This window comes from Leopardus geoffroyi, chromosome B3 (genome assembly GCF_018350155.1).
Source record: "Leopardus geoffroyi isolate Oge1 chromosome B3, O.geoffroyi_Oge1_pat1.0, whole genome shotgun sequence".
Taxonomy (NCBI): Eukaryota; Metazoa; Chordata; class Mammalia; order Carnivora; family Felidae; genus Leopardus; species Leopardus geoffroyi.
This window is the reverse complement of record NC_059337.1, coordinates 79,303,967-79,324,112: the sequence shown is the minus strand read 5'-3', so window position 1 is coordinate 79,324,112 and position 20,146 is coordinate 79,303,967. Positions and strand designations below refer to the sequence as shown.

At 33.8% G+C, this 20,146-nt stretch overlaps 1 long non-coding RNA gene across 1 annotated transcript in view; it reads left to right on the top strand.

Moving 5' to 3' along the window:
- The window catches only part of LOC123583495, a 138,954-nt gene extending 119,795 nt beyond the window's left edge, over positions 1-19,159 (top strand). Inside the window, exons 6-7 of the long non-coding RNA XR_006704904.1 lie at positions 4,610-4,702; positions 18,741-19,159. This is a non-coding gene — a long non-coding RNA (uncharacterized LOC123583495). The remainder of the gene's footprint in view (positions 1-4,609; positions 4,703-18,740) is intronic.
- Positions 19,160-20,146: the final 987 nt, after the last annotated feature.

Genomic DNA, 20,146 nt, shown 5'->3' with positions numbered 1-20,146 from the left:
TAAATAGTTCATACACTGGCCAGAAACCAAGTGGACAAACTGTACTCACTAACCCTTTAATACTTGGCTCCTTTGTATAATGACCCGGCCCATTATTAGATAATGAAAGAGTGTATGAGAAAGTGGGAGATTATTTATGATGGAAACAAAATGAAACTAATGGGACAAGATTTGAAAGCTGTGATGCATGAAAGGTGCTATGCAGGCAGCTTTGGCACCATGACAAGCAGAGAGAAAGGCTCAGTGGGAAGCAGCAGTGTGAACATGACTATGAAAAAGAAAGAATGGATTTCCTGAATGAATCCTTGCCATCTGGTGTTTGTTTAATACACAATGAAGGTCAAATGGCTACTGATCCTTTTTTCTATAGTCCAGTGACTACAAGAATGAGAGGAATCAATGAGTTTATCGATATGTCTGGAAATGACTCACCATATGATCTGATTGAGTCAATAAAACTGAAGTAACTTGTCATTACCCTTTCAAATGCGGCTTGGATCTATGACTACAGTACTGTTTGTTTGTTTGTTTGTTTATTTATTTATTTGCCAATTTGCTGGATCCAATGTGATCACTACTTTTTTCAAGATTAATGTTTTAAAGCATTTAATTTTATAGGTATGTACAATTAATAGGAAGGGTCAGGAAAAAGTCTTTCATAAAGCTGAATGTTTCTCCTATTTTCAAATGGATCTGGTAAACATTTGTTTCTGTTGATTGGTGGTGGGTTAAAGAATTTTTTCTTCCACTCTGCCTTTTATGTGTATGAGATTGATTATACACCTATTTTATGTAATTATTCCTAGGGGACATATTAACTTTTGGTGAAATATGTTTTTTTAGCATTATATGTAAACAGCATACGCTTTGGGAAAGTCATATGTAAGTCAAACATATTACTTTATGTAACATTTTCTTTCCCACACATTGTTCCAGGAATGTACTCCCCACAGTATGATCCTGGAATTCTTACCCTCTACTACTAAAGATGCAGGGTTTTCTGTTGAGTTCTTTCTAAAGACTAAAATAAAAGATACTTTTCTCACATTAATATTTCTCAGCTGCCATGAAAACAGGGATAGGAGAAGCCAAAAATAGAGGAACCAGCTGTGGGAGGATGCTTTTTTTTTTTTCTCTTCAGGACAACTCAGAAAAGTCTTTCAAATTCATTCCATAAAGAGTGTGTTAAAACAAATACTGTTTCACGTGCTTGAATGCTATACTTTAGAAGCTGATATACACTCAGTTGTGACACAGTTAATGTTACCTGACTGTAGTGGTAGTAGGATTGTTCAGTTTGTCTCTCAGATGGATCTATTTAGTATTCTTTATCTCTTCTCTTTTTAAAAAGACTCTTTACTGAAGCTAGTTAATTAAAATAAGAGTTAGGCAATTATGAAAAAAATTCTCTTCTCCCTCAAGTAGACTCAATGTGTCTTATTCTAGATGCCACACATCTTGTTGGTGTTTTGAGTTTTTCCCCGAGCATGAAAATATTACGTTTCCCTGAGTATGTTGAAGAAAAAACAAAGACTCACCCATCATTACAGTATGCAAAGGCACCATAGTTAATATACCGACCTCTTTATTTCTTCTATTTTTTCTTTACTTAACTGAGCTAATACTGTAAATACAATTTTACAATTTGAATTTTTTTTTTTTTTTACTTAACAATTTATCTGTGATTTTTATGACCCTGAAGTCTTTTCTCATGCCCAGGTAGATCTGCTTTTTTCTTCCTTTGTGTTCCTACTGCACTGTGAAATTATATTCTGACATAGTACCTTTAGTATTATGTTAGTATATTTTTATTTATCAACTGTAAAAGCTCAGAAGGCAAGAACCTACATTTTATGTCTTTTGCAACATAAAAAAAAAATAAGAGTTTACTGATTAAAGGGTATAGACAGAAGCAGATATTCACCTGATCATTAGAATTGCCTATGTAATGAGGATATTAAGACAGAGGATTTTTACAACAGAAATTATGTGCTTCTTGTACTTAGTGAGATTTTGAATTCTATAACACAGAAGGATGCTTAAAACCTCAAGATACTTATATTCTATTTGATTGACAAATAAACTGCTTAATAGCTAGGTATGCCTAGCCCTAAAGTATAAAGTCAGTAAATTTGTATGGTTTCATTCTTGGGTACAAAATAATATTAGCTTTTATGACCAACTGGCCATCATTATTTTAAACTAGCATCATTTATATATGTATTTATTTTTTCCAGCTTTATTGAAATATTATTGGCATATAACACATGTAAGCTTAAGCTGTACAATATAATGATTTGCATACATATTGCAAAATGTTTACCACAATGAGTTTAGCTTACACATCCATGGCCTCACACAATTACCATTTTTTAATATTTATTTATTTGAGAGAGAAAGAGAGACAGAGAGATGAGTGGGTGGGGCAGGACAGAGAGAGAGGGGGGCAGAGGATGTGAAGTGAACTCCATGCTGACAGCAGCGATCCCAGAGTGAGAGGCTCGAACTCATGAGCCAAAGTTGCACACTCATCGACTGAGCCACCCAGCACCCCAACAATTACCATTTTTTAAATGAATATGGGGGTGCCTGGGTGGCGCAGTCGGTTAAGCGTCCGACTTCAGCCAGGTCACGATCTCGCGGTCCATGAGTTCGAGCCCCGCGTCGGGCTCTGGGCTGATGGCTCAGAGCCTGGAGCCTGTTTCCGATTCTGTGTCTCCCTCTCTCTCTGCCCCTCCCCCGTTCATGCTCTGTCTCTCGCTGTCCCAAAAATAAATAAACGTTGAAAAAAAAAATGAATATGTGGTGTTATCTCTTAAGATGTATATAATGCAGCATTGCTGGTTATAGTCACCATGGTGTACATTAGATCTCAGAACTTGCCCATTGTATGGCCAGAAGTGTATACCCCTTGACTGACATATCCCCATTTCCCCTATACCTTAGACCCTGGCAACCACCATTCTACTGTGTTTCTATGAGTTTGGCTTTGTTAGATTCCATATGAAAGTAAGAACATACAGTATTTGTCTTTCTCTGACTTATTTTACTTAGCATAGTGCCCTCAAGGCCCATGAATTTTATCACAAAAGGCAGGATCTCCTTCATTTCCATGAAACTGGCCATCATTTATAGGGTCATGTGCATGCACCAGGCCTTGGAGGCCTCTTGGTAGCAAATGCCAGTAAGGTAGGTTGACAGGCCGACAGGGCTGTGGATGCTCTACTTATACTTTTAGATAACTTGGAAGATAATTGGATTCAGTTGGGGCTTACAAATCCCAACAGTATAGAAATGATTTTTAGGTTAATTGCCTTGGATTTTCTCAAGGTGAAAGGTGCAATAGAAATGTCAAAATGTGAGTACTGTTATTATATTTTCTGTTATCAACCAATAGCTTTACCTCCTATGACTCATTTATTCAAAAGTTGGCATAAAACTAAGAAGCAGTTCTATATTCAAACTTTGAATAAAGAAAAAGTAAATTTGGGATTTATTCAGCATAAATAAACTTCATCATATATAATTTTTTTCCAAATCCATGAATTTTAACTGTACGGCTATTTTGCCTGCTGTTCTTTTTTGAAACAAAAAATATGTGGGTACATATTGTTTTAACAGACGGATGTTGGGATTATGCAAATAACTAGTAATTTTAACTATAGGAAATCTTTATTATGTCTCTACTGTGCTTGCATGTCATTTTTTAGGATGTGATTCATTAGATTAAAAATATGGTTCTTTATTTTCCATGTCTTCTTTTCCTTTGGATAATAAAGATTGACATTAAAAAATGTGATTTCCCAAAGACATAACCTGATATCAAACATGTTAGCAAAAATATTTGCCTGAGTCACTGAAATCTAGAAATTCTCTATGACCTACAAATGTATAGTCTTACTAAAGATACTGTTTTCTCAGAATTTGTCTCTCATCTTCGTCCATTGCTCTTGATACTTAGAATAAACCAAGAAGAACATTAAGGAATTCATGGTTTCCCATAAACACCAATTGCAAGAGAAAGGTGGTTGTTTCTTACTTATGAGATTGAATGTTATCAAAATTGACGCCTGTTTCCTCAAGCCCATCCTGAAGAAATTTGTGTCTAGAATATGGGTTACTACTTTGTCACATTGAAAAACCACAAAGCTTATGAATTCCATTTTAGAACACCACTGATTTGGGTTACCTGTACCCTTATGCCTCCCTGTGAGAATATTTGGTGTAAGGTTACATTTTCTCAAGAAATATACTCCTTAGTTTATTATGTTATTAGTGGTATTATTATTATTTTGCTCCAGGGCTAGCCCCAAAAGCTGAAAATTGTGCAGTTTTGTACTCTGGAGGAAATGATCAGTAATTAAGTACGATTACTTTCCCTTAGTTCTTTGCAATCTGACTCTTTCATTGGTTGCTGATGATTCTGTGGTGGGAAAGAGAAAGAGTACAGGCATGATTGATTAGATTCAGAGTGGTAAATTCTACACTTGTAGAATGGACAAAGCCAAATATTAACCTAGGATTTTTATACTGAGTAAATCTGAGCTCTCCGACTCACCTAGTCTAACAACTATCAAGTCTTAATCTATTTCTTTCACCATTTTTTTAGGATTCAGGAAAGGATAGAAAACTCAGTGGTGTTGAGGAGTATGTAAATACCTTAGGCCTTTAAGGAAATTCTACTGAAATCAACATAACTAAGGTAAAACTTTTCTTTTTAAAATCTGTCTGTTTTTCAAAATATAAGAATCAGAACATCTTTTCATTTTAATTTTTTTTCAAGTTTTTATTTAAATTCAAGTTAGTTAACATAGAGTGTAACATTAGTTTCAGGCGTAGAATCTAGTGATTCATCACTTACATACAACACCCATTGCTCATCACAAATAGATTTGGCACATCTTAACTAATTATTAATTTTTAAAAATTCTTATAAAAAAGCCCTTCAAGGTAAACTATGCATAGTTTAAATATCTTACCCTTCAAGTCTCATCTGTGCTATGGAGTAAAATTCTTGCTTTATGGAAATGGAATTATGCAAACGTGATAACCTAAACAAGGATGCACTTTTTGCTATTTGCTCTGAAATTCCATCCTTTTCCTGTTTCTCTGAGTTGCATTGATTTAAAGAGTTAATTTCCTGTGTATTTTTAAAAGAAAATATTAAAAATCAATGGTCTTGCATGCCCAAAAATGTGTGTGAATGGATGATTGTGTTTTCTAATAATCTAGGTAGTCAATTGAGAACCTGGTAAGTACTACATCTTTCCTGAAAATCATTTGGCTCAGCTTTTGAACAGAATCTCCTAAGGGCTTTGTTAGAGAGGAAGGTAAATCTCATTTTAGGCTGAGATTGAAATGGAGGATATGTCACTCTGGAAAAAAGTCCATATATGTATCTTTTTGTTTGCCTGATGTTTGCTCAGCTAGGGTCCCACCTAATGGGCAGTCAACAAAACAAGCCGAGGGAAATTCTAACAGCACAAAAGGCTTGAGTAGGAAGATGGTCAGAGAGGATCAGATAATTAACCCCAAGAAGTTGGGTTCAGTGCCTTTATTGGGGGGATTACAGAGATAAAATAAGGTCATTTCTCTTGTATAGAGGAAGACGGAAGGGTCAAGAACTTAGAAACATGGAGAGGGAAGAGAACAAGAAAGGACATGGTGCTACTCTTCATTTTCTGCTGTGTGACAAAGGTCAAAATGATGGCACTTCTGGACTTTGAAGAGATGATCTTTCTTTATTGGGATTAAGTTCCCAAAGTCGTATTCACTGAACTTCCTAAAAGTAGCAATGGACATTTCAGAATGAACTTCTAAAGCACAAGGGTCCTTGACTCCATGCTGGAAGTTTCCCAGCTGAACTAAGCAGTAAAGAACTACTCTGGATAATTCATTTGACCAAAATTGAATTAAGCAATATGGACTATTTACAGACAGCCTGTAGGGTTGTAACCTCTCAGAATGTCAAAAGACATTCATTGCACATAAAAATAAGACTTCTATATTCTCAACCAAATATACGAAGAATATCTATTCAATAATATCTATAAATCTAAATTCAGAGAATATGGTAATGATTTTTTTCTTATGTATTATACCTATTTTACCTACTATGTCATAGGAATTGGGGTGTTTTTTTTTTGTGCAGTTTTAGAGAGTGCAATCATTTTCTTATAATAAATACCTTAGTTCCTCCACAATCCCATGGAGTATCTCATGCACATGGAACCCAAATCCAACTGATATATGAAGGAGAATATTTCATTTGATTTAATGACCAATTCTCATTTTATTTTGACCATAGTTTCAATTGGTCTTTATAAAGCCTTTTTTTGAGTCCCAATAAAATCTGTCCATGGAAAAACCTGCTAATTTTTGTTCTGAGTTCTTGCAAGTTGTTGTGTGTGTGTGTGTGTGTGTGTGTGTGTGTGTGTGTGTGTAATACATGTAGATATGTATATGTAATACATATATATTATATATAGTTTTTGTTTATATATATAAAATCTTAATATTTTCTATTTTATAATATTGAGGTTATAGTTCTAACTTGAATTAGGATAAATCAATGAGGACTATATGATGCTGAGTGACCAATTTAAAAGTTCTTGCTGATTACAAAGACACAGATAAATTACTATATATTAATTGGCATGTTTTTTAGATGGGGATATGAATTTTGTAAATATTGACCCGTTCTGTTTATCACATTTTTTTCTTGCTTTTTTCCATATCATAGCCCTATCGAATAAATCTTAGGAATTAGCTACTGTGTTTGAAAAAAAAATTTAAGTTTGGAAATCCACAGGATTGAAGAAAGTACTTTCTTTCATCACATTTGAATGGAAAATAAGCTTAGGAATTTTACACATCTTTGAATTCTAGTGACATCAACAGTTACAAATCAAGTTTCTTCCCTGCCTTATTTGGGATGTATGCAAACTGAGTTAATATAGTTCGTCATTTTTCACTCAGGGAAATTTTATGACTTCATTTTCAGAAATGAACTCAAATTCAATTCTCCCTTGATTGAGTGACTAAGACAGTGACTTCACCATGGTATATTGTGGAGGAGAAAAAAATATCGATGAGTCACAGAAAGTTTTGATTAAAGCACAGATTTTATTCCACTTAGTGATTCATTTGTGACTTTTCTTTCTCTTTACTGCTTAAAGTGTCTCATTCCCCCTCACTCAAAGCAAGGAGAACAGGGGCTGAAAAAATATGAATGTCTTCCCTCTTCGCTGTAAAAAAGGCAGAGAGGTCAGGATCGTAGAGGAGAGGTTTTCCTAAATGGGTTCTATCCCAGAGTTCTCAGGGTCTCCCTTTTTAAATAATGAAGCTAAGGTAATTATCATGTGGGAAATATCATTTTTTTCAAGAATCTACAAGAGATCGATTACGGTAAAATCAGGGACAGAATTGGTGCTCTGCTTCTACTGATATTCTTGAGGTAATTACTGAGCTTGTTTCTGTGAGCAGACCAACCCTCCATCTTCTCTTCATTGTGTTATGGCAGCCTCCCTGCCTCACTGGCAACTGAGTTTGCTGATGTTGAGGTTATATTTGTGGGTGCATGTGTGGTGATGGTGGTAAACAATTCATAATAATTTTATTTAGATCAGTGAACAATTTTCTGCTATTTTGACACAGTCTTACCATACTTGGGAAAACATTGTCTGTCCCGAAGTAAATGGTCTAATTCATTCTTTCTAAGAGGATCAGACCTATTAAATTATATATAAAATGTAGAGGGTTTTTTTTTTTATTCTGAGAAATAAGAGTTTAAATAACTAGGATAGGCATATAATTTTCGGTTTTATATCACATGATATGATTATATGGTGGAAATATTGTATTTAAGAATGTCAGGGAGAAATGGGCTTGGCAAGCACCATGAGGTTCTTCTGAGGATTTTGAAGCCGTCTTTTGCATTATAAAAAGGAAGAAGATAAAAACGCCTCTGATTGGTCCTCAGGTCATGCTAACAATTAGAAAACGGAACGCATGAAAGCTCAAAATTTTTTTCATTCACTCATGTAACAAATATACCAAACAACTTCTCTGTTTTCTGTGAATGATATACTGTTCTGGACTACATATTAAAAAGCAGATAGGCCAAGTTACTGATATTCTTTGAAGTTGTGTGATTTCTTAAGAAATTACAAATACCTAAGAGAAAATGTAATTTAAAAGAATAAGCTTTATTTCTATTTGTTATATGATAGCATTTCATAATTATAATCACTAAACTAATATCACTAAACTAATAAAATCTAACCAAATAACAGCATTTTGGGTGGCATAAAAAATAGCATCTAGGAATAGATACAGAAATATGTAAATGAACTAAACTCAACTGTATGCTAATTGGCCAGCACACCTCCCATTTAACCAACAGTGAGTTATTCCACAAGTATCTGGAAATCAAATGGTGACTGTATAGGTATAAATGCATTTCTACATTAATTCTCCAATAATAGATAATCTCTAACAAACAGAAACTTGGAAAACAAACAAGTATAAGGGCAGGAAGGATATTTTGTTTGTGATTTTAATAAGTATGATGTTTTTTGTGTTTAGATGCTGTGGAATTTCATCAATCACACAAAGTATAACAAAAGTAAACTTTGACTAAATTTTCCTACACACACTGAGCTTTTAGTGTCACTACAAAGAAATCATTCTAAGGGCAAATATCTACTATGTCTGTTTTATTAAAAAGCATTTTTTTTTGTTTTTTTGCCCACAGTAACTGCGTTATCAATTCAAAGTATGTCATGTCTTTATTCATATGCATTTCCCTGTTTTGCATATATCTATATTTATATAATATATATATATATATCCATGTATGTATATTTATTTTTTCTACAGTTTTATAATAATACAACATTTCCATCAAGAGTATAAAGAAATAATTGGGATGCATTAAGATATATGACGATAAGTGAAATCATGATTCTTCCATGTAAAAATCTACACAAGATTCATAGATCATAGAACTAAAATGGTTCTTAGAGATGTTTTTAATAAAATCTAATTTGTAGAAATCTTCAATTAAGCAACTGGTACACTATCACATGATTAGCTCTATCTACTTTCAAAAAAATTGTATACAGTGTTTTTTAACTTTATATGGCACATAAAGCACTCACATGTAGAAAGAAGAAAATTTCTGATACTGAAATTCAATGTTGTTTCCAAGATGAGCTATTACTAAAACACTGGACAACTAATGACAAAGTCATAGACTTCTCTCGTGTTTAAGTTTTATCCTCACGGGTATCATAGATTTATAGGACTCCATAAGTGTATAAACTGTATGTCCTCATGGCTTATTTGTTACATTACAAAATGAAATTTTACTTCAAAATAAATAATACAGTTTTCAGATATTAAAAAAACCAGCAGTCACAGATCACAGGCTTGAAAATGGAAATGTTCTTTTTGTACTTAACTCTTCCTGTAAAACTCTTCCACTTTTCATGTTTTAATCCACAAAACAGAATCCAGAGAGAGCATCCAAATAGCACTGTCAATGTGAATTATTGAAGAGTTGATGGCAAAAAAATGAAAATCATCTTACTAGGGCTGGAATTATTTAAGAATTTTGTCTCTCTTGCTGCTTATTCATAATTTTGACCACCTCTTTATGACAACTTTTGGTTCTGATGATTTTAGTAATTCTAACTTCTTACACAGGCTCTCCTTTGGAAATTAGAAAAATACTGTTGCAGGCATCAAGGTTACTAATATTCATTTCATTCATATATATGGAGTCATGTAAAAGTTCACTGCGATATCTACATTATGAATAAGCATGGTAACAAACGTGGGCCTTGGTTAAAGATCAGGGTAAAGTTCTCTCCTCATAGGTCCATTATAGATGGACTTTTGTTTCATGTACCTGGTACATTAAAAGCATTTGTAGCAGTAGGTAATGACTATCGGTGCTTGGATCATACAGAAATTTGAAGGTATCATGTGGTTTTTAAATGGCACTTGCATGGTGACAAGAAAACTAAAAATTGTATTTACTCTCAAACTGCTTAAATATCAAGGGCAAATTGGTTGGCAGATGACATAACGAATGTTAATTCCAGGCCTCTCTTCTCCCTTCCAAGCCAGAATTTTCAGTGATTGGAGGTCTTAAGAAGGATGGAATAGTTCAGTCAATAGTTATACCCTATCTCTAGCAGTTAGACATGAATGATATCTTATAATAGAAGTAACTCTTTGGACGAGGATTGTAAGAAAATGAACATTTATTCAAATAAGTGTTGGAAATAATATTTGTTTTGTTTATGAGGATCCCATAGATTTTGCCACTTCTTCCTATATTGGCTTAAGTGTAAAATATTGGCACTTAAATGGTATTCTCATATTAAGTCTGAAAACATTGTCTCTTTGCTTAGACAAATACCTTTAAAAGAGGGTAATTAGTGACCAGTGGCTAAGAAGACCTCTGTGTTGAGAGGTTATGCTAAGCCTCTTGAAGATTCTCCATGTAAACAAGACAGACCACATCACTCATTATCCCTCCTTTGTTTACTTAGAAAAAGGTTCAAACTATTTAATGAGAGGATTACCCATACTTCAACTCTATTGAAAAAGATTAATTGATATTTTCCTGTTGGTGGTTTCACCACTTGCATTTGGCTTCCACTCTCCTATTGTTACTGATGCTGTGATCAACAGAGCAAAGTTGCTCAAAGGTTGTCCAAATTTCACAGCTTAACGTTATTCAAACTGATTATATTTTTTCCCTGTCCCTTAGACCTTGAGTTCCTAGGACTGTTAATTTATCATTCGAAGAGCCTATGTTTTAAACTTTCCTTGTCTGAATTGAAAATTTTATGACTAAATTCTGGCTATTATTGGACGATTTTGCTGACTCTGTTAGAGATGCAGTACAGCCCCTACTCAAAATGGAATATTAAAACATAGAGCCAAATTTCTGTGTAAACCTAAACATAATGAATTTTTTACACTAAAATGTATATAGGAGATTTTGAAAGATAATTTCAATATCTTACCGTCATCTAGGGAGCACTATATATATTTTTTAAAAATCCCACCATTTCGAGATACAATGCTGTGAGAGAAATCCTTACAAATTTTCCCCCCAAAATGTGTGTATTATGGACATATGGCTGCATATTTGGATAACACCATTTGCATTTTTCAAACTTGCATTTTTTTAAAGCACTAGCTTGGCTTTTGCTGTCAGAATGGCAAACTGCTAGTGTATTCATCTAAAATTCCTAGTTTAACTCTTTGTCACTTTAGCATTTTATGTAATGCTAATATGTTCACCTTTTCTTAAAAAAGTAACCTAATATGTTGGAGGCAGTAAAATAAGAAAGACTTTTCAAACCATAAAGTTTAATAATAGGAGGAGTCACATCATCGTGTGAAAAAAAAAAGGATAGTGTCAAAATTTGATCTTAGAAAAAATGCTTCTGAAAATTACTAGGGGAAAAGAAAGCATGTTAAAATGATTTTACTTCAGATTAATTCCTTGGAAGGATTTGCGGTTTTTATGGTTTTCTAGGGTTATTTTGCAAAAGCAGTTTTAGTTCCTGAACATTTCAACATAACACACTAGAATATAGAACCCTAAAAAAAATAATGTTGAGAAAATAAAGATTACAAGGACCCCAGCATTAGTAATTTATGAGATCACACTTCCAAGTTTTCACTTGCTCTAAGCTTTCAAACATACATCCTTAAAATTCTTAAATTTCTTTATACCATCCATAAATTTCTTTGTGATGTAGTGTTAAAAATGAGGCATACTGTACGCGTGGCCTGCCACAGCATTTGAAGATGTGCTTATTACTTCCATGTCCCCCAGACCCCAAGGAGCAATTTTATTCAAGGGAAATCAGGTACCCACTGTATGGCTGAATAATTTACCTGTCTTACATAATTTATACATACCAAAAATTATGTTATCTATAGAACATGTTTTGACTCCTAGATTAAATTTTATATAAATTATACTTTCAATCAACATTACCAATAATCTTTTATTCTCAGATAACCACTCTAAAGGTCTATGTTACATTTTCTATATATGTTAAAATACGTACTATTTTAAATTTTGCAATATTGTGCATATATTTGGACATATTGCAGACATATTTGGACATATTGTGGACATATTTGGAATATTTCAGTTTTTCTCTTAATTGACATACTATATGGCTACTTATATTCCCAAGCCACTTCAATCTGCTTCTTTCAAATTATGTTTTTGCAATGTGTTTATCTAATTATTACTTATTTATTAGTTTCAGCAGAAGTATTTAATTAATTAGCATCTGATGTAAAAATGAAAGTAAATACCAGCACGTAAATGATGCTGCTGAAAAGGTACAAATTTTTTTGGTGGAACACTGGCAAATGTAGTTAACCTTATTGATTTACTTGACTACATTAAAATAACATAATAAAAACTATTTCACCACAAGACATTATAATCTGACCACTGTGTCTGCTATTTCGCCTTCAGAACTTAAATGCATAGCCTAACATCGAACACATTGATTCTTTTAAATAGTCATACTCTAATAAATATGACATTATCACTCCAAGTTCAGTTGTGTTAGGTCATTAGAGAGCAGGGATGTAATCAGAGGAGGTGCTTTGAAAGATAATCTTTATTCTCCTCCTTTGAAACACACAGAGAGGGGGACAGTGGAATAGCAGTAACTGCTGAACTGGCTGTTACATAATCTGTGCTAAGCGATGAAGTACTGATACTTAAAAAGTGATCATCTGTCCCTTTAAATACTGGGGATGTCAGTACACATATATTTTTAGTCGCTATTGCTTAGATGGTTCTTCGAGCTAATTTTTAAGAAATTTTTAAGAGTACATAAGAAAAATATCTCTAAGGATTCTTTATTCAATCACTGAACACTTATTTTCATTATTCAATATGTGGCAGACAAAATAGCAGGAACCAGGTAAACAAAGATGAATTAGAGGTGATTCTAGCTCCTAGTCTAAGGCTAAAGTACTTATTTTAAGATCATTAGCACAAATTGTTACCTATTCACATGGAATTCGGAAAGAAAATTAAGGTCAAAACAGACTGATAGGACTAACACAAGTTTCCAGTAGTGTGGCCGCCCATGAGATCTTCACCCGAGTTTCAACATTATTGCAAAGGAACAGAGAACCACAAGCCACTGTTGGAAGATGATAAAATATAATCATATTCTAATAATACATTTTAAAACAAAATGTACTTAATCCAGCTATTAAAAGGCATAACTTAAACAGAAGGAACACAAGACTTAAACAAAGCAGAAGACAGCTGTCCAGAAATTATCAATTGCTAAAGCACACAGATTGTGATTAAATTTTAATGCAGCTTTTAAGCAAAGATTTCGCTTATCAGAGAGAAAGAATCCCACAGAAAATATTGTTATTGATTTCATCATTTTCGATGTAACTGATCCTTTAAGTAATTTTTATTGCTTTCAATACTACTTTTTAAAGTGACTGCTTATCCTGGGCAAACCATTAGATGGTATGTTCATTTAAAATTCTAAGCCCAATGCATAAATTGTTCTCCAGTGCACTCGAAGTCACATCTGTTGAAAACAAAACACAGCGTTTAACCCTTTGAATAAAAACAAAACATACCTGTAGAATAGCTGGATAGTCAAATCATGTAAATTAAATGGCATTGAAAATGATAGTTTTTATTGATTTTTTTTCAGGGAACTCAGTCTTTGGAATTAAAATACATTGATTACCTTTTATGTAACCCAAATTAACAATAAAGTAACTGGGTCTGCTAGAGCATCACACTAGTTTTAGACTCAGGGAATAGGGAATAAGAGTACATTTTCCTTTTTTTTTTTTTCTAACAAATAAAATGCAGCATCGGCTCTCTGCGTGAAGCACATATATTATTTTATCAATAAAATCAATTATTAAAAATGAGAAATCACTATCGTCATACCTTATATTCTAAGGGACCATAATTATTTAGCCATGTGTGAGATTGTTAAGGTCAAAAAAGCACCTTTAGTTAAAAATTTCAGAAATAAGTATACATTTAGTTATATAATTAGTTATATGCCTTCATTTATTAATTCAGTAAGTATATACTGAATGCTAAGTACCAGACAGCAAGCAAGGCTCCAATATGTAGGCACTCTGTATATATGTTCTCAAAATAAATGAGACTGTATGGACTTGTGTGGAAGGAAAAAGTATTAACTCAGTATTTTTTTCTAATGCATATTGTCAACCAGTTTATTAATTACTCAATCTGAAGTCAACCAAAAGATCTGTATAATATAGTGTCTCCTTAAAAGACTTTCAATTTTCCTATTTAGAAGGATGGGGCATACCTTTTCCACCAAATGAGTTTTAATATAGCAAAAACATATGGTCTAAGTTGTAGTAACTATCCTGCTTTGATATTTTTTAAATTCACATTTTATTACCCTAGTTACACTTGCAGCTATTAAATCAGTATTTTCTATTGATTGGATTAATATTGGTCCGATTGGTTATTGGCAATATAGAAGAGCCAAACAGAGTAAACTATTCCTATGCGTCCCAAACATCTGAAGATATAGATATATAGATACTGATATAGATATAAATATGAGATAATTGGTTGAATTTTTCACTTTTTAACTGTGTGATGATTAGTCCAACTGTTAGTAAATCAAAGAACATTGTTTCCATATGCTTATTTATTTCCTCATTTAACACAGGTCTAAGAAATTATACAATCTTGTATGGACATACACAGAGCTAGAAGATTTCATCTTCCAGACAAACAGTATCTGTGTCATATACCCCTACAGTTAGTATTTTCTGAGTATTTTAAGGTCAATAAGATGTTTTAATTTGGTGATGATTAACTGAATTCTCACTTCCAAAAAAATCATTTTGCTTAGTGATTAACCTACATTGATCAAGTCACATAAAGCCCTTGGACAGTCCAACACAGACCACAATCCAAAAGCCACGTCTTAGTTGGTTGGTTGGTTGGTTGGTTGGTTGGTTGATTGGAGTGGGAAGGGCACTTGAGAATATTTTTTTTTAGTAATATCTCTAATTTTGAGTAAAAAAAGGCAATCTAGTCTGAAGTTTTTTCAAAAACTAAGTTCTTGGTTTATATCACTTGTCACTGACATAAATAATTATTATTACCAGGGCAGGGGTGGTGGTGCCTGGGTAGCTCAGTCAGTTAAGCACCCAACTCTTGCTTTCAGCTCAGGTCATGATCTCACAGTTCATGCGTTTGAGTGCTATTTCAGGCTCTGTACAGTTTGTGCAGAGCCAGCTTAGGATTCCCTCTCTCCCCTCTTTCTTTCTGCCTCTCTCTCTCAAAATAAATAAACTTAGAAAATAATTATTACCAAGGACCTTAGGTGTTTTGGATTTGCTAATAATTATAATGATATAGCATGCGTCTTCATTTAGTATTTTATAGGGAGAAATGGTTCTTATTTGAACCTTGGACATCCCAAAGTCAAGCTTTTTATGTCATAAATATATAGCCAGTTCAATTAGAGACAATATTTATCACTTAGACTAACATCCTTCTAAACATCTGAAACTTCAAAAATATCATTATACTCATTTGGAAAACCTAAATTGTTTGCCAAAACTCCCTCTCTGAGTTACATAATGTTGAAAATACCTGTTTAACTAAATCATACAAAGCTCTTAATCAAATATAGGACCAATTACGTTTGTTACTTAGAGAGATCTGCAAGGACCTCTTGTATAACAAAGTGTCTGGTTCACTGTCTCTGTACCGTCCTGTGACTAAGTAGAATACCTGTAATTCCCAGGGGGTGATAACAACTAGATGGCAGGTGGCACACCAGGTCATTCTCCATGGCCTAGCAACATTCCATCACTTAGAATTCACGTATTCATAGTTACTTGCCTAATCTACTTTTGAAGTAAGAGCACCAAATGTTGGTTTCCACAACATTTCTGTAACCAGAAGAAACTGAGACCTCTTATTTCTCCAAAATGAACAGAATCCACTGTGGTTTCTCTTTTTTTTTTGACCACACTTTGAATGTTAAGGAGACAAATGAATGTTCAAAAAAGATCAGCAAGTTTAAATTTTCAAGGTATTTCAAGTTATCAGTCATCTCATCTCTTTTTTTTTTTTTTTGCCTTACCAAGTATTTTTCAATATCATTTCTTAGAAAATTGTATGTTTCAGTACCATTTGTTAAACTTAGGATCCTAATTTCCTTTTTATTTATGCAAAAACACCTTATTCCACCTCATATGCAAAAACACCTTTTCATTTCTGCTTTACCTAAGTGAGATAGTCATTTGTATTATTGTTTTAATTAAACTGAAGTCATTTTTGCCTTAGATTTAATTTAAAACAAGTACATACACACATTCTTGATGGTAGTTGTGAGACACAAACCAAGAGATGTAGAATTAGATAATTTCTTGATTGCTAATTAAATAAAACCCCGAAACAGACACCAACTATTCTCTGCTTAAAGAAAAAGATAAAAGAAAAAGAAACCTCAGCAGATCATAAATCCTTGTTGTCTGTTGTTCTTGAATTGAATGCTTTAATAGAAAAGATGGCTCTTCAAGTTTTCTGTCTGTTCAGTGTAGTATTGGCGTAAGTAAAAACTGAGGTGTTGTTTTCTGCCTTCCTGTCAACACAATCAACCTACCTAGGATGAATCACGCCTCATGACCCCATGGTCCTCTTGAGCTCCAGGATGAAAATGTGGGAGATAAAATGAAAGGACTTGGTGGTACCATCATTCAGCTATTTTCCCCTTCCTGGTCATTGTATCTTTCTCTTGAGTTGATTTTCATTACATGAACTATATAAGTTGAAGTCCATTATCATTTGGTAAGGCCTTGCTATCAACAATAACAATAAAATGTAATACTTTGGGATAACATTTATGTGTTACATGCTGTACTGGTACTAATTCATTTTAGCCTCAAAACTTACAAGTTGTCCTCTTGTGACTTCATTCCTGTTTCCGGGAGTAAATGATGTGCCTTCATTCACCATGTGATGTTTCCAATTTCAAAACTACATGGTTAATTCTCAAGGGGTGAAATTTATGAGAAGCCAGAGTAGACTTTTGAGCATGAATTTGGGAATTAGATATATTTGTGTAAGAATCTCTATGCCATTGTTCCTTCCATGAACTGTAGCAACTCATTTATCCTTCCTATGTCTCAACTACCTCATATGAGAAATGGGCTGGAAAATATCTTCTGAGATTATTGAGAGAATTTAATGTGATAATACACTGAAAGCACTTAGCACTGTGTCTTTCATGGGGTTAAACACTGAATATTACTAATAAACATGATGGCACGAAATGGCAAAACTATATGACATTCTATATTTTATCCTAACCCTTTTCACATTTACACTTGTTTTCATTCATGGGGGATTACCTGCCAGGAGAAATGAAACTGATAGCTTGAAAAGAAGTCACACCCTTCAGAGTGGCCCAGAGCAAAACTAGAATACCGTCAGATATTAAGAAATTAATGTATAGACATGTCGCAGTTTTCAAGCTGTCAGTTTGAAGTTTAACATCTCCCCAATGACATTAGTGCAGTCGTTCAGCCAAGAGTTTTAATACATTTTCTCTTTTTTTTTTCTATTTTCTTCTCTTCCCTTTTCTTTTTTTGTTTTGTTTTTGTTTTTGTTTTTGTTTTTTTTTGTTGGTACCTGGCATTACCTTTCCTGTCCTTGTGAAGACCTCCATTTGGAGAGCAGGTGGAGATCTTTTTCACCAATCCTTTTATGCCTTTTAGATTTATGGAGGTTTTCTTTTTCCTCTTCCCTAAATTCCATTAGTTTGCAGATTTTCTACAAACTATTTTAAGAGTTACTAATATCATTTTTGTATATCTTTCAGGAAGGATTTGAATAGGCATAATTGTGGGATGTTTTTGTTTTTTGTTTTTGTTATTTGGACCTTAATCTTTTTCCCTTTCCCTCGTTACAAAGAGTATGGAAAAACAGAGGGTCTGAGCTTTTAAATAGGATTGAATGCATCTTTGAAAGCTAATACTTTATATTGTGCTAAATGATAGTGCTCTTTAAAATTGGATGTGTTATGTTGTAAATAAGGTTAAATACAAAGAATCAAGGTTTTAGGAATCCCAGGGTCTTGTTACACTAATCTCAAGTCAGATACTGCTTTATGAGAGAGCACAGTAGTTTAATGGGCATTTATTGATTTATATTAAATTATAACTTTGGAGACAGTAACTTGCAAACTTAAAACAGTCATATGATATTATGAATTACATCTTCTGTACATTAAGAGATCTTAAAGCAAGGAAACCAAAGATAGAAAATACTGGTTCACATTTCAAACCACAGTAAGTGTGAATATAGCCTCAATTTAATAAAAATGTATGATGCAACTTTCCGTGGGTTAAATGTCTTACAATTGCCTTTGGAATGGGCACTTGTTTTCCCATTATTGGTCACTTTAATTGACTTACACTCTAGTTTTCTCATTTAAAGATCACTTTATAGTCCTGGGTGCTCTTCATCTGAGTGATATGTTCTACTCCTGCCTGGTCCAACAACACAACAGTTTACATATTTCTGAATTTGATCCGAAAACTGATTTAAAAATCCATATGGGCAATCCAATTTATCTGAAAATATATACACACAAGTCTGCTCAGAGGTGGCTAAAATAAAATAAATTTCATTTTAGGAGACAGGAAGGAAGCCGAGACAAGACAGTGAAGATTCTGAAGTAAATGGGTACTTGCTTTGACCAAGATCGAAACCCACCTCTCCCCAGAGAATGTTAGAAGAGGGTATGGAAGACAAGCATTGGAAAAGTAGAATGTTTGTGCTTTTCTTTCTGGTGAACTGCATTAAATATTCAGCAAAAGGGGGGAGATCAGTTTACATTACTCTTCTTGTTTCTCATGTATCGACTGACAGGTGCTGTAAACATACATAGACAAACATGGTACTATGCTTGCAGTGCTCCGGTGACTGAGGGAAGACTGAGTATTCAATCTCCCAAAGTGATCACACTGAGGACTTAGCAGACACACCACGCTGAGATTGAAGAAGAGGCCATAAATTTTCTATTTTCTACAAAACTATAGGAGCTTGCTTTTCAACTTTGATTCTCAAGAAAATCTACTCAGAGAGATGGTTTTGTTCTGGCAATATGTTCCTAGGGTAGAGCAATCTTCTTTTGATTCTGAGGACTTAACTGAAACCTTTACTAATACTTTTGAAATAACAGTAGCAGGAAGAACCCAAGAGGCGCCTTCATCTTCTGTCTGTCTTGCTTTGCTGGAGGTAAACCACCAATCCACATGCCTTTGATTTCGCTAAGGGTAGAACTTCAGCAATCGGGGAGAAAGAACTGACCTTGGCTTTGAGACCAGAACCAGTATTTAAAACATTTACTCATTCATGCTTTAGAGATGTCATGGTAAATAAATTATAACTGTTTATGCGGAAGACTAAGAGGCTCCTTTTTCTACATCATAGGCAGCGATTTGGCTGAGATCGTATCATTCTGTGATACTATCACAACTACCTTTTTTCTCACTTGAATTGTACTTTTGGCTGTCACTTGCGCTTTTGAATAAAGGTTTACATTAGTGGAAGATATCATAATAGCCTAGCTCCTTTTCTTGAGTTGATATACAAATCAAAAAGAAAGGATAAGGCCAAGACTCCCTTTGTCCTTGGAAAAATATGCCATCTGCATTTAGCTTATGATATTCAGCTGGGAACAAAATTCTAGCATAAGGAAGTCGTTAATACAACCCTCAAGTTACACTGTAAATTCAAAGTACTTTAAATGCCTTATAATAGTCAAAGCCAGTAAAATCGACCCTGTATATTTTTATTTCATCTCTGTTGGATCATATGATATTTAATAATTGGTTCTGGCACCTCGTTGCAAATTATTATAACTTTGAGATTCAACAGTCCTATTGAACATATGGGCAGCACAGCCTCAGAACATATATACGATACAGCCTCACGAGAGGACCTTCTGTCTTGTTTTCCTTAGCTTGGAAGGGTCAGGTAAATTTTGTTGTGTCGTCATGTGCTAAGATTCCTCAATCTCTGTTTTGCAGGGTAAAT